Below are 13,475 nucleotides of genomic sequence, written 5' to 3'. Positions count from 1 at the left end.
GCCAGTCGACCCCATACACCGAGCCAGTTCATGTCTTTCAGTTTATTATCTAGGCCCTTAGGTTGGGCCTGCTGCCAGATGTTCCGGGGCACACCCAGGATCGCTGGCCTGTCTTCTGCCACGATGGTCCTGTACATTCCTCTATGGCTCAGCGTTGCTGTTCCGTCCCGAACCTCTGGGTGTGCCCGCAGCCACTGCACTGCGTGGCGGTAGTGCAGTGGGAGTCGCTCGGCCTTCGGGGTCGTGTTCGTCCAGGCGGCCAGGTGTCGCATGTGTGCCGAGAGCCAGAGGCTCACGAAACAGCTGCACAGGTGAGGCGGGTTGCTGTACAAGATGGTACACAGGTTTGCAACAAAGGCGCAGTCCAGTTTAGTTGGAAAGTCCAGAATCCCCCTGCCACCGTCTTCGACGGGCCTGCACATATCCTTCCTTCTGATGCGCTCGTACGAGTTCCCCCACACGAAGACGAAGATGGCTCGCGTGAGCTCTTTCCTCTTCCTTGCAGGTAGGGGGTAAACGACCGCCAGGTGGAGCAGGAGGGGCAGAATTTCTACCTTCAGCACCAGCGCCTTTCCGATCCATGTTAATGAACGCTGCCGCCAAAGGCCCAGCTTCTGGTTGACCTTCCGGAACCTGGCCGCCCAGTTCAAGCCTGAGGAGTCCGTGGTGTGAAAAAGGACCCCCAGGACTTTAACCGGGCCCGTTGTTGTTGTCAGTCCCCCAACGATCTCCGGCTCATATGCCCAGGTCCCGAACAGCTTCACTAGGCTCTTGGCGTGGTTCAAACGGGCGCCGGTGCCTCTGGAGTATGCCTCTATGGTGTCCAACACTCTCCCCAAGCTTCTTTCAGAGCTCAGGAAGAGCGTGATGTCATCCGCATAGGCGGCGATCTTCGCCTCCTGCCCGCCTCCACCTGGTACTCGTATTCCAGCCACCGCAGGATCCCTCCTCAGTTGGTCCAGCAGGAGTTCGAGATAGATCACGTACAGCAGGGGCGACAGAGGACAGCCCTGTCGCACACCACATCTTACTGGGATACTCCTCCCTACTGCTCCGTTCACACATACCCGGGATTTCGCGCCGGTGTATAGCGCCTTAATCCACCTGACAAACCTGTCAGGCAGACCCTTCCTCCGCAGGAGCGCCCACAGGATTCCATGGTGGACCCGGTCGAACGCCTTTGCCTGGTCCAGGCTCACCAGCATGAGCGGCAGGCCTCTATCTTCAACCCAGGCGATGGTGTCCCGGATCAGCTGCAAGGTCCAGCTGATCTTCCGGCCTGCCACGCCACATGTCTGGTCCGCCCCGACCAGCTCCGGCATCACCGTTCTCAGGCGGCCGCCCAGCACCCTGGCCAAGATCTTATAGTCCGTGCACAGGAGCTGGATCGGCCTCCAGTTTCCCAGGTCCGCCTTGTCTCCGCCTTTGTAGATCAGCGAGATGACCCCGGTCCTCATGGAGAGGCCCAGGTCTTCACTGTTCAGGGCCTCGTTGAAGACCTGCACCAAGAAGGGCTCCAGATGACTCCAGAAGGTGGAGTAGAACTCTGTTGGTAGGCCGTCAATGCCAGGGACCGTGCCCTTCTTCAAACCGAGCATCGCTTTCCTCAGTTCTGCCCCTGACACTGGTCCGGCCAGGGTGGAGGTGTCATCCACCACCCTCTCCACACCTTCCAGGAGCTTCTCCCTGATGCTGGGGTCGGTCTCCTTCTCCTGAAACAGAGACGTATAGAACCCTGTGGCACACTCCACCATCCCGGGTATGTCCGTGGCTGCAGTCCCGTCTTCGCGCTGGATGCTCTCGAAGAGACAGCGCTCCTGCCGTCTCCTCACAGCGCCGAAGAACTGGGGCGAGCATCGTTCTTCCCCTTCTCTCCACACTCCCCGCAGTCTGAAAAGGAAGTCCTTCGCTCTCTGCAGCCACTGGTCTCTGAGCCGGCCTCTGACCTCCGCGATCCTTTCGCCGTCAAAAGCGCCCCCCTGGTTCAGCTGCTCGTACAGCGCCTCGAGTTCTTCTTGAAGATGGGCACACTGGCGTTCCTCCAGGCTCCGCCGGATCCAGCAATAACGCTTGGTGACCGTCGCGAGAGTCTCCTTACACGATTCCCACCAGTGCACCGAGGAGCTAAAGAGCTCCCTCCTCTCCTCAAAGTCCCTCAGCACTGACTCGATCTTCTTCCGGTATCTCGCCTCCTGCAGAACTTGTCTGTTCAGCTTCCAGTACCCAGTCTGGAAGCCGGGGTCCTCAACACCAAAAGAGACCGACAGCAGCCGATGATCCGAGAACCAGGTGGGGGTCACTTGCCTGCTCAGGACTTTCCACTTCACAGTAGAGAGGATGTAGTCCAATCGCCGGAAGATCCCTCTCCCGTTATCCCACGTGTGGTGTGCGACATTCCGAAACCCGTCTCTAAGGCCGAAGTCTACGATCAAGGACCTCAAGAGATGAACTCCCTGGCCGTGCGCGTCTCCCAGGTCGATGTTGAAATCGCCGCCCACGATCAGCTCCCTGTTGGTATACAGCAGGGGCTCCAGGTCTTTCAGGAAAGTACCCTGCTGTCGTCTGTCTGCTGGGGCGTACACGCTGACTAACCTGACCCTTGTTTTCCTCCAGATCCCGTCCACCACCAGCAGACGTCCGGGGATGACCGAGCTGACCGACTGGACGACGAAACCTGGCGAGCCGCACAAGATGCCGACGCCGGTGGAGTTCACCCCTCCGACGCTCCACCACGAAGGACCCTTCCTCCACTCCCTCTGAAAGGTCCTCACGTCGTTGAGGTCCTTAAGGTGGACTTCCTGCAGGAAGACCACGTCCAGGTGCCTCTGAGACAGGTAACGGAAAACTGCCACTCTCTTGTCCTGCCTTCTCAAACCCCTCACGTTGACCGTTGCCGCCACGAAGGTCATGGCGGTTCCCGTGGGGGGGTGTCACTCTCCATCGCCTCCTCGAGGCTGAGCTCGGGAGAGCTTGCTGCCCCTGCTGTACTTACCGAAGTGTCGTCGGTGGACATGTAACCAACTTCGGCGGGGCTATACTGGGGTTCTTGCTCGGGGGTGGCCATGCTCACCTGGCAGGTAACCACCGGGCTGCCGTCCTCCGTCGTGTTCCGCGACACCGAGAAGGAGCTCATTAATGCTGGTCCTGATCCTTGTCCAGGCGGAAGAGAGTCTTCGGCGCTCTCGAGCTCCGAGTCGCTCGAGGCTGACAGGTACTCCGACCCCTCTTCCATCCCCTCAGGGTCCACTGACTCTCCCTGGTTCCTGTCCTGCTCTTCCCCCTTGACTGTCCTTTTCTTTTTCTCCTGGGTCTCCTGGGACTGTTGTTCTTCTCCCATCCGCTTCTTCATCTTCTTCTTCCGTTTGCCCTGTAGGGGCGCCACCTTCTCCTCTTCTGCTGGCGCTGGTGCTGCTGCTGCAGGTGCTCCCTTCCCCTTCCTGCGGTGTCCTTTCTTCACCACCAGCGCCCAGCTCTCTTCGCTGTCCTCGGCCTCCCGAGAAGTTCCCGGCTGTTCGTCCTCTCCCTCCACCCGTTGATCGTCCTCCACCTGTTCCTGCCGTCTGCTTCCTTCCTTCCCTCCCCCGCCAGGGGCTGCACTACCCTCTGGCTGATCTTCCTCTTCGCCGTCCTCCACTGCCAACCTTGCCCCCTCGAACATCACCCTGTTATACTCGGCGCTTCTTTTTATGCACTGGCGGAACAAGTGCCCCGTGTTGCCGCACAGGGAGCACTCTTTCACTGGACACTGCCGTGTCGAGTGGCCCCGCTCATTGCACCGTCCGCACTCCGTTGCCTGACACGCCCCCTCTCGGTGTCCGGATCTGCGACACTTGCGGCAAAAATCCGGCTGGTTCCAATAGTACAAATACCCCCTACCTGATCCGATGGCAAAGGTGGCCGGTGGGTGGGCAAACCCGTCGTTGGTTCTGCTGTCCCTCCTTAGTTCGACCTCGTATCTCCGTTTGCCGGTCCAGACTTTCCGGGTATCCTGGATGATATGGGGCCCGCTTCTCACTTCCACATACCGCCGAAGGAAGGCCGTGACATCGGTATCTGTGATGAAGGGCTCGAACATGTGCACTACCACCCACCGCCTGTTGTCTCCCTGCAGTCCGCCGCACTCGTACTCGCGCATCCCTCCACTCTCGATGACCTCTGTGCATCTCTTCACTACCCGTCCATAGACATCCGCGTTCACAAAGGTGACATCCAAAAATTTCTGTGCCCGGTTCCCCTGCACACATTTAAGTTCCGCCACGCTAACTCCCAAAATGTCAAACAAAATTTTGTCTTCTACCTCCTCTCGCCCAGGCATCTCCGTCTCCGCCTTCCAGTTCAGTCTGATGGTCCATCTCACGCTGGGATCCGTCCCAGCCCTCCTGGATTCTCCGGGGTCCGTGGCCATCCCGGAGCGCAGCCTTTCGGCTGCAAGCAGCCTACTCCCCAGCAAAAAAGGAAACTCCCAAGTCCGCAATCCAAAGGCAAATCCAAGCAATCCGGGTTCAGTTCAGCAAGCAGTCCAAAAAACCGTGTCCTTGTTGTAGGTGTCCTCGTTCGTCTCTCCCTCGGCCCCTGATCTTGGCCAAAAGGCCGAGAAGCGATGCCCGACGCCGGCCTTGGGCGGGCGCGCGGGCGTCCGGCTGGCGCGCAGCGGCGCAGGCCGACGCCTCTGGAGCCCGGTCCGCACGCGGCTGCCGGCCGCCCGGACTCCGCTCTCCCCCTCTCTTGCCTGCCTGCTTGCTCGCCTGCCTGCCCGCCAGTCCCGGGCGGGGGCCCTGCTCTTTGATCTCCTGTCAACGGCCCGACAACGACCGCAGCCGCGGGGGGCGCCAGCCGGCCGGCCTCCTTAGCTTAGGCCCCTCCCACCAGCAGCAGCCGTGCCGAGTGAGCTGCAAGCGAAAGCGGACCGTCGGCACCTGCGGGCAGAGGCAAGGGGCAGCGCTCTCTCGGGAGGGACGGGGACACACACACACCTGCCTGCCTGCCGAAAAAAAGAAAGAAAAGGTGTATATACTAAGTTTTTTGGAGGGAAAACGGCCGGCTGTCGAAAGGGGCCCGCCTGCAAGGACGGGGACACACACACACACACACACACACACACACACACACACACACACACACACACACACACACAAGCCACGCCTGCCTCCCTGGAAAAAGGAGGAAAAAACTAAGTTTTTTGGAGGGAAAACGCACGGGAGCCGAAAAGGGGGCCGGCCTGCTTGCCGAGAGAGTCGAGGCGCGGGAAAGTGCACGGAGGGAGCACGGGAACGGGGAGGGGGAGAGAGAGAGACACAGAGACACACAGATGGACGAGAGACGAGACCGGAGAGGAAGGAGCTCCGGTCCACCTCGCTTGCTTGCTAGCTACGTCTGTCTTTTCACCGCTGAGAGAAGGTAGTGCACCGTTCCCGGAGGCGCTGCAATACCGGGCCGATGCGTGGAGAGGACGGAGCAAGCTCCTGATCCAGCTCCCTGTTCCAAAAATCCGTTTAATATGTGGTCCCCCGATGGGGGACGTATCAGATATTAAACTGATAAGAACAGATTTTTTTTTTTTTTTTTTTTTTTTTTTATTGGAAAACAGTTCATTAAATTCCATTATTTTCCTTTACCTTATTTTCAACCATACTTATAAGCACAAAGTACTGTTTTCTAATAAAACATAAAAGGAAACAAATCACAACCAACCAAATACCTTATTCATATTGACAAACAAGGTCGTATCAACCATTAATTCACAAACCCAAATACACAGCCTTTGTCATCCAACCCTGTAGCACAGCACACACGCCTAGGCTAATACAGAATCAGTACATCTGTTAAACATAACATTTCAACCCAAAAGTTCCATTCCATAATCAGCTAACAGAATCTTCAGTAAACTACCAACAAATCCCATTCATATCAACAAAATTGCACAAACAAATCAAATCGCAACCAAACCTATTCACATCCCATCACATACCCCAAAACCTCCACTCATCTCCATAATCCCGCCCATTATGCAATTAACCCAGATACCCTTTTTTCCAAACTGTCAGTACAATCCATTTCCGTAACTCTACTATATACATCCAAAAACCCGTCCTAGTGAAACAAATCAAATTTTCCCACTAACCAACCCCAAAACCTCTGTCCTATTTACATTGCCCATCCCTTTTACAAGTATTTCAACAATCAATTTCACATAACATTCAATACAATAACTTCGTTATACTTATACAAATTCAAGTCAGTTAATAACAAAAAACAAAAAACACAGCAAACCCAGTATCACAATTCCACATTATTCACGTCCAAACATTCGAAGAAAACCCGCCATATAACCCAAACTCGCCACCTAATTCCCTAATCCCGCCCCTTATGCAAAAAAGAAACCTAACATCTAACGTCTATACCTTAAATCTACATCATCCCTTCCCTTTCTTTTTTCCTTTTTTCCTAACTGTCTGTCCCACCTTAACCTCACCCTTCTCATTCCCTTCCTCCTTCCCATCTACAGTCAAAACTGATACGCTTTCACCAGCATCACCATTCACCCAACGAAACTTGAGCCTGTTTGACCCCTCCTCAACACCTGACACATCTCTCTCCGCGCTCCCCAAACCATTCGTCCTACTGTCGATCCCACTATCTCCCTGAAACCGCCCCTCTAACAAAATGCCCGTGTACCCTTCCTTCTCTAAGTCCAGTTCACACGATTTCACAAAGTCAGAGTACTGTCTCTCTTCGTCGCTGTCAATAAACCCGTCCGCATACACTACCATGTCCTCAAAGTCATAAATTCCTCCCTGCACATCACTCCCTTCTTTCTCCATGTCTCTTACATTCCTACTCACACAATTTACATTAACACTCTTCTTCACATTCTTTATACAACACTGATAAACATGTCCCGGCTCGTCACACAGATAACACTTTTTCTCTTGCAGGCAATTCCTGGCCACGTGACCTGTCTTCCCACACCGCTTGCAGGACACCAACGTACACTGTGAAGCAAAATGTCCACGTTCCCCGCATACCATACACGCAAGGGGCTGCCCAGGATAAACCAGGTAGCCCCTATGGGTCCCGATCTCGAAGAATGCAGGGGGGTGTATCACCCCCTCCTCGGCCGTCTTCCCCAGTCGCAGTCTCATCAGGTAAGTCCGCTTCCCATTCCACACACCATCAGGATCCAACTGTCTTTTCCCTGCTCCTTGCAAATCCACAAATTGTTGTAAAAATGCCTCAATGTCCTTCTCTGGAACAAATGAATCAAACACATGAACCATCATGACTGTCAGTTCCCCGGCAAACATTGGCTCCACACGAAATAACTTAACCGGATCCTCATCCTTCTTCTCCTGAACCTTTCTCCACACATCGAAGCACAAAGCTTCTGATGCGAGAGTCACTTCGAACACTCCCCGGGCACAATAATCCTGGAGGCAAAAAACGTCCGCCAAGTTAACCCCCAAACATTGAATCAACATAAACTTTTTAAACTTATCTCTATCCCAGCACACAGGTCCGTCGCGGCTCCTCAGTGAAAAAGAAAGGGAGTTCTTCCTCCGCTCCTTCCTCGCCCAGGGATGCCCAGCCATCGTTCCAGCAAAATCCTCAGCGCTCCTTCCGGATCCTCCAGGTAAACAAAACCGCCGTTGTCCAACACCGACCACCGTCTCAGCAGATCCTCGTCACCACCGCTCCAGTCTTCCAGGCTCCACCATCAGCACTCCGTTCCGTCAGGTCCTTCCGTTCCTCCCCTCGCCTTCCCGACCCCCCGGACTAAGATCTTGGAATTGCGGGCTTGCCGGCTTAAACCTTGATCTTAGCCAAAAGGCCGAGAAGCGATGCCCGACGCCGGCCTTGGGCGGGCGCGCGGGCGTCCGGCTGGCGCGCAGCGGCGCAGGCCGACGCCTCTGGAGCCCGGTCCGCACGCGGCTGCCGGCCGCCCGGACTCCGCTCTCCCCCTCTCTTGCCTGCCTGCTTGCTCGCCTGCCTGCCCGCCAGTCCCGGGCGGGGGCCCTGCTCTTTGATCTCCTGTCAACGGCCCGACAACGACCGCAGCCGCGGGGGGCGCCAGCCGGCCGGCCTCCTTAGCTTAGGCCCCTCCCACCAGCAGCAGCCGTGCCGAGTGAGCTGCAAGCGAAAGCGGACCGTCGGCACCTGCGGGCAGAGGCAAGGGGCAGCGCTCTCTCGGGAGGGACGGGGACACACACACACCTGCCTGCCTGCCGAAAAAAAGAAAGAAAAGGTGTATATACTAAGTTTTTTGGAGGGAAAACGGCCGGCTGTCGAAAGGGGCCCGCCTGCAAGGACGGGGACACACACACACACACACACACACACACACACACACACACACACACACACACACACACACAAGCCACGCCTGCCTCCCTGGAAAAAGGAGGAAAAAACTAAGTTTTTTGGAGGGAAAACGCACGGGAGCCGAAAAGGGGGCCGGCCTGCTTGCCGAGAGAGTCGAGGCGCGGGAAAGTGCACGGAGGGAGCACGGGAACGGGGAGGGGGAGAGAGAGAGACACAGAGACACACAGATGGACGAGAGACGAGACCGGAGAGGAAGGAGCTCCGGTCCACCTCGCTTGCTTGCTAGCTACGTCTGTCTTTTCACCGCTGAGAGAAGGTAGTGCACCGTTCCCGGAGGCGCTGCAATACCGGGCCGATGCGTGGAGAGGACGGAGCAAGCTCCTGATCCAGCTCCCTGTTCCAAAAATCCGTTTAATATGTGGTCCCCCGATGGGGGACGTATCAGATATTAAACTGATAAGAACAGATTTTTTTTTTTTATGTTTTTATTACAAAAATAACAAACTACAACACACCAAGGTAAGACAACAACAACATTTCCACCATTCAAACAAAAAGAACAAATCAGCCCCCCCTTGGAACAATAGCAACACCCCATATGATATTACACTCCACAGTCAAAATCAAAAATCAGAAAGCCAAAAAGTATAAATAAGACAATATTCATATGAGTTCAAACAGAAAACCCCCAAAACACAGTCACCGAAAATATTTACCCAAATTCCTTACATTACCATAATCCCGCCCAGTATGCAAAATTAATCCCTCCTCCATCCCCAACATTTCCATTATTATTATAAAACCAAGAAATACAGAAACAAAACCATACACAGAAAAACAATTCAACACCCCAAAGAAATTAACCCCTTCCACCTTTCTTTTGCCGCTGCAAAACCCCACCGCAGGATGTCCCACCGGACACGTCTGCTGACATCGTTTTTGACTTTACGAAATACCGACACGGCTGTAACACTACCGCCGTGCTCCACCAGCTCCTTCCTAGCTGCCCATATATAAAACTTAACTAAACTTAGTATAAACCATAACAAAAATTCTGTATTCCATTTCCTCGCTCCCTTTATTCCTCGAATCACCACCCGGCTCGTTAAAACAAAATCAAGGGCGACTTTCTGCAAGAGCTCCTCGCAGTGACCCCACACCCTTTGGGCGAAAACACAACCCCAGAATACATGTAGTAGGGTCTCCACCTCAGAACAGTCGGGACGCGGGCACTTGTCCTGCCTGGACAATCCATGCCTGTGGAGCGTGTCCCTCACGGGCAACCTGTTCCAGAGCAACCGCCAGTTGAGGTCCTTGAGTCTGTGTTCTAGACCCACCGGCTGGATCTGCCTCCACTCCTCCTCCGACACCCCCACGACCGCAGGTTCCCCCTTCTCCATAGTAACCCTATACATTTGCCTGTGGTCCGTTGAACCCAAGCCCTTCCTGAACTCCGGATGTTTCTGGAGCCACACCACAGCATGCCTATAATGCCAAGGCAGCTTTTGTGCCTTCGGCGTTGTGTTCGTCCACACTACCAGGTGTTTCATCGTAGCTGCGAACCACAAACGAATAAAACAAACACAGAGGTGATCCGGGTCTTCGTATAGGGTTTTACACAGATTTGCAATGAAAATAGTGTCTAACTTCAACGGGAAGTCCGGAACAGCCCTACCACCCCCCTCCACTGGCCTGCACATGTCTGCCCTCCTTATATACTCATGCGTTCCACTCCAAACGAAGTGGAAGACCGCCCTCACCAGGTCTCGGCGGAGCCGAGCAGGCAGGGGGAACACGCAGGCCAAGTGTAGCAGCAGTGGCAGTACGTCCACCTTTAAAACTAGCACTTTCCCCGTGTATGTCAGCGACCTATTCAACCACAGGCCCATCTTTTGCTTAACCTTCCCCATCCTCAGGTCCCAATTGATCCTGGCCGAGTCCTGCGTATGGTAGAGAACTCCCAGAATCTTCACCGGCCCCGTCACCAAGGTAAGACCACCCGCCACATCTTGTCGTTCTTTCCACTTGCCAAAATATTTAACAGTACATTTTGACGTGTTCAAAAAAGCACCTGTCCCTCTGGTCTGACTCTCTACTATCTGTAGTACTTGTGAAAGGCTGCTGTCAGTGGTAAGAAACAACGAAATATCGTCCGCATAGGCAGCTATTTTTGCCTGTGCTCCCCCACTCCCCGGGACCACCACCCCTTCCACCCGGGGATCACCTCGAATCAGATGTAGAAAGGGTTCTATGTAGAGCACGTACAATAAGGGGGACAGAGGGCATCCTTGCCTCACCCCGCACCTGACTGGAATACCCATGCCTAGCTTACCATTAATGCATACCCTTGAAATGACATTGTTATACAAAACCTTGATCCATCTAATGAAGCCTTCGTCCAACCCCACTCTTTTCATCACCTCCCAAAGGAAAGTGTGATGTACCCGATCGAAAGCCTTGTTCTGATCAAGGTTCACAAGCATCATCTCAAGGTTCCTGTCTTCCACCCATTCTATCACGTCTCTGATCAACTGCAGGTTCCACTTTACGTTTCTGCCCTCCACACTGCAGGTTTGATCCCTACTCACCAGATCCGGCATCACCTTCCTCAGCCGTCTCCCCAATACTCTGGCCAAGATCTTATAATCGGTGCAGAGTAATTGGATCGGCCTCCAGTTCTCCAGATCTTCTTTATCCCCTTTCTTATAAACCAGCGACATGATACCAGTCCTCATCGTTCTTCCTAACTCACCCTCCTTCAGGACTTCATTATAGACCTCCAACAGCACCGGTAGTAACCTGTCCCGGAAGGTGACATAAAAATCTGTAGGAAGCCCGTCAATCCCAGGGGTAGTACCTTTTCGCAGGCCACCAATGGCTTCTCCTATCTCCGTCAGTGTTAGATCCCCACACACACCTTCCACACCAACCGTCTTCCTGTCGAAACCCACCAACCACTCATCCCACAAGCTCGCATCCACTGGTTTCTCTGAAAATAAAAACCTGTAAAAATTAGTTGCACACCTCACCATGCCTTCTATATCTCTGACAATGGACCCATCTTCTCTCCTCAGACCCTCAAAGAGAGTCTTCTTCTGTCTGGCTCGGACCGAGCCGAAGAACTGAGCTGAGCACTTCTCCTCGCCCTCCATCAGGGTGCCCTTAAGCCTAAACAAAAAATCCTTCGCTCGCTCTAACCAAAGTTCTTTCAGCCTGAGCTTGAGCTCTGAAACTTTTGCCATATCAAAAGCACCGCCCTGGTTGGAAGCCACATACAGATCTTCAAGTTCCTGCTGCAATCTCTCAAGCTCTCTTCTTTCTGCTACTTTCTTTTGGCAACAGTAGGAAATAGAAGCTTTGGAGATAGCCCTTTTACAGGCCTCCCACCAAAGAACCGCTGTCGGGTACCTCCCCCTCTGTAACTGGAAGCGTTCCAAAAGCGCAACTATCATGCTCTGATAATCGGCTTCCAATAACACTTTCGTGTTCAGCTTCCAGTAATTTGATTTAGGGTCCATACCATCTGGTATCAGATCAACCGACAGCAACAGATGATCTGAAAACCAAACCGGGGTAACCTGTGCCGCCTGTGTCAACCCACGCAGGGTGGTGAAGATATAATCCAGTCTTCTAAAAACACCCCTTCCGTTACTCCATGTGTGCATTCTCCCTCTCTGACTAAGATCTTTATGACCGTCCTTTAAAGAAAACCGTGATATTAATTCCTTAAAACTACCCACACTCGCACCACTCACGTCACACACATCCATATTAAAATCCCCTCCCATCACCACCACCCTATTAGTAAACAGATGTGGCTCAAGATCTCTTAAAAACGCCGCCTGGAGCCGCCTTTCGGCAGGCCCGTAGACAGCTATCAGACGGACCTGCAGTCCGTCCCATACACCATCTACGACCATAAGCCTTCCCGGGACTATGATATTGACATCGTTAGCCGTGAAATTCGGGGTTCCACAAAGGATCCCAATTCCAGACGAGTGCACTCCCCCTACGCTCCACCAAGACTCCCCTTTAACCCAATCTCTCTTAAAGGTGGCAATATCACCTCTCGTGCCTAAATGTACCTCCTGCAGGAAACAAAAGCCGAATTGGCGCGCTTCTAAATATTTAAAGACGCCAATCCGCTTAACATGATTTTTAAGCCCTCTGGCGTTAACCGTACATACTGTGCGACTCATGTTGGATCAAAAGGAGTCCGCAGCTGTAACCCGTCTCCCAAACTAAAGTCACTTTGTATTCCGATAGGGCTAAGGACATTCTCCATCCCACTTGGAACCTGCGGGGACCCCTCCCCCAGGGATGATGGACTTACCCCAGGATCATCGGAGGTCAGAAGGTGGGTACCGCCGTCTTTCCCGGACTGTTCTGAGGTCTCCGAAACAGAAACTTCCTGTTCCACCACTATGTCCCCTTGGCCCGGGGGTATGGGGTCATCGAGCGTACTAACCGCGGCTGAGGCTTCCAAGGGGTCAGCCTCCTTACCCAGCTCTTCACCCCCCTCCCTCTGTTCCCCTTCCTCCCCACCCCCCCCTTCCCTGCCCCCTTCCCCTTCCCCTTCCCCCTCTACACCCTCCTCCACCCCTTCCTCCTTCCTACCCCCTTTCTTACCCTCCCCCCTCGCCCTCTTTACAGCAATCGCCTTTTTACGTCTCGGCCTTCTCTGTCCACTCTCTCCATCTTCTACCTTCTGGACCTCGACGTCGCTGGTTTCCGAGTCCTCCTCGGAATCTAGGACCTGGAAACGATTGGTCACCGTCTCAAACAAGCACACGTCAGACCTCATTCTTCTCTTTTCAGCCGCCGACTTCCTCTTTGTGGCCCTGCTCGGCTGGATGGACCACTCCGGCGACCCCGATTCTGCCTCCTCCACCTGTTCGGCCCATGATGAGGTCCCCGGACGCGCCTCTTCAGGTACCTCGGTCGCCGTTGCTGGCTCCTCTGGTCTATCGCCTCTGTCCTCTCTTACGTCTGCACAAGGCCTCTGGGTGGTCGCAGCCTTCTGCGGTGGTCTGGTCTCGTCTCCCCTCGAGCCCTCCGCCGAGGTCCGCACCACATCTGCAAAACTCCGGCTCTTCCTCGGACAGACCCTGTAAACATGGCCTTCTGCCCCACATAGGTCACATGTCAAAACCTTG

At 54.1% G+C, this 13,475-nt stretch overlaps 2 non-coding genes across 2 annotated transcripts; both read right to left on the bottom strand.

Annotated features, from left to right (window-relative positions):
- Positions 1 to 5,395: 5,395 nt before the first annotated feature.
- Positions 5,396 to 5,589, bottom strand: LOC148805543 (U2 spliceosomal RNA). Its single transcript, XR_016090276.1, has one exon. It is a non-coding gene; the product is annotated as a U2 spliceosomal RNA (small nuclear RNA).
- A 3,044-nt stretch (positions 5,590 to 8,633) lies between these two features.
- LOC148805542 (U2 spliceosomal RNA) lies at positions 8,634 to 8,827 on the bottom strand. The gene has a single exon (XR_016090224.1). It is a non-coding gene; the product is annotated as a U2 spliceosomal RNA (small nuclear RNA).
- Between the last annotated feature and the right edge of the window lie 4,648 nt (positions 8,828 to 13,475).

Source organism: Atractosteus spatula, unplaced genomic scaffold (genome assembly GCF_055471065.1).
Source record: "Atractosteus spatula isolate fAtrSpa1 unplaced genomic scaffold, fAtrSpa1.hap1 Scaffold_7, whole genome shotgun sequence".
Classification (NCBI taxonomy): Eukaryota; Metazoa; Chordata; class Actinopteri; order Semionotiformes; family Lepisosteidae; genus Atractosteus; species Atractosteus spatula.
The sequence above is the reverse complement of the archived record's forward strand: the minus strand, read 5'-3'. Positions and strand labels throughout refer to the sequence as shown.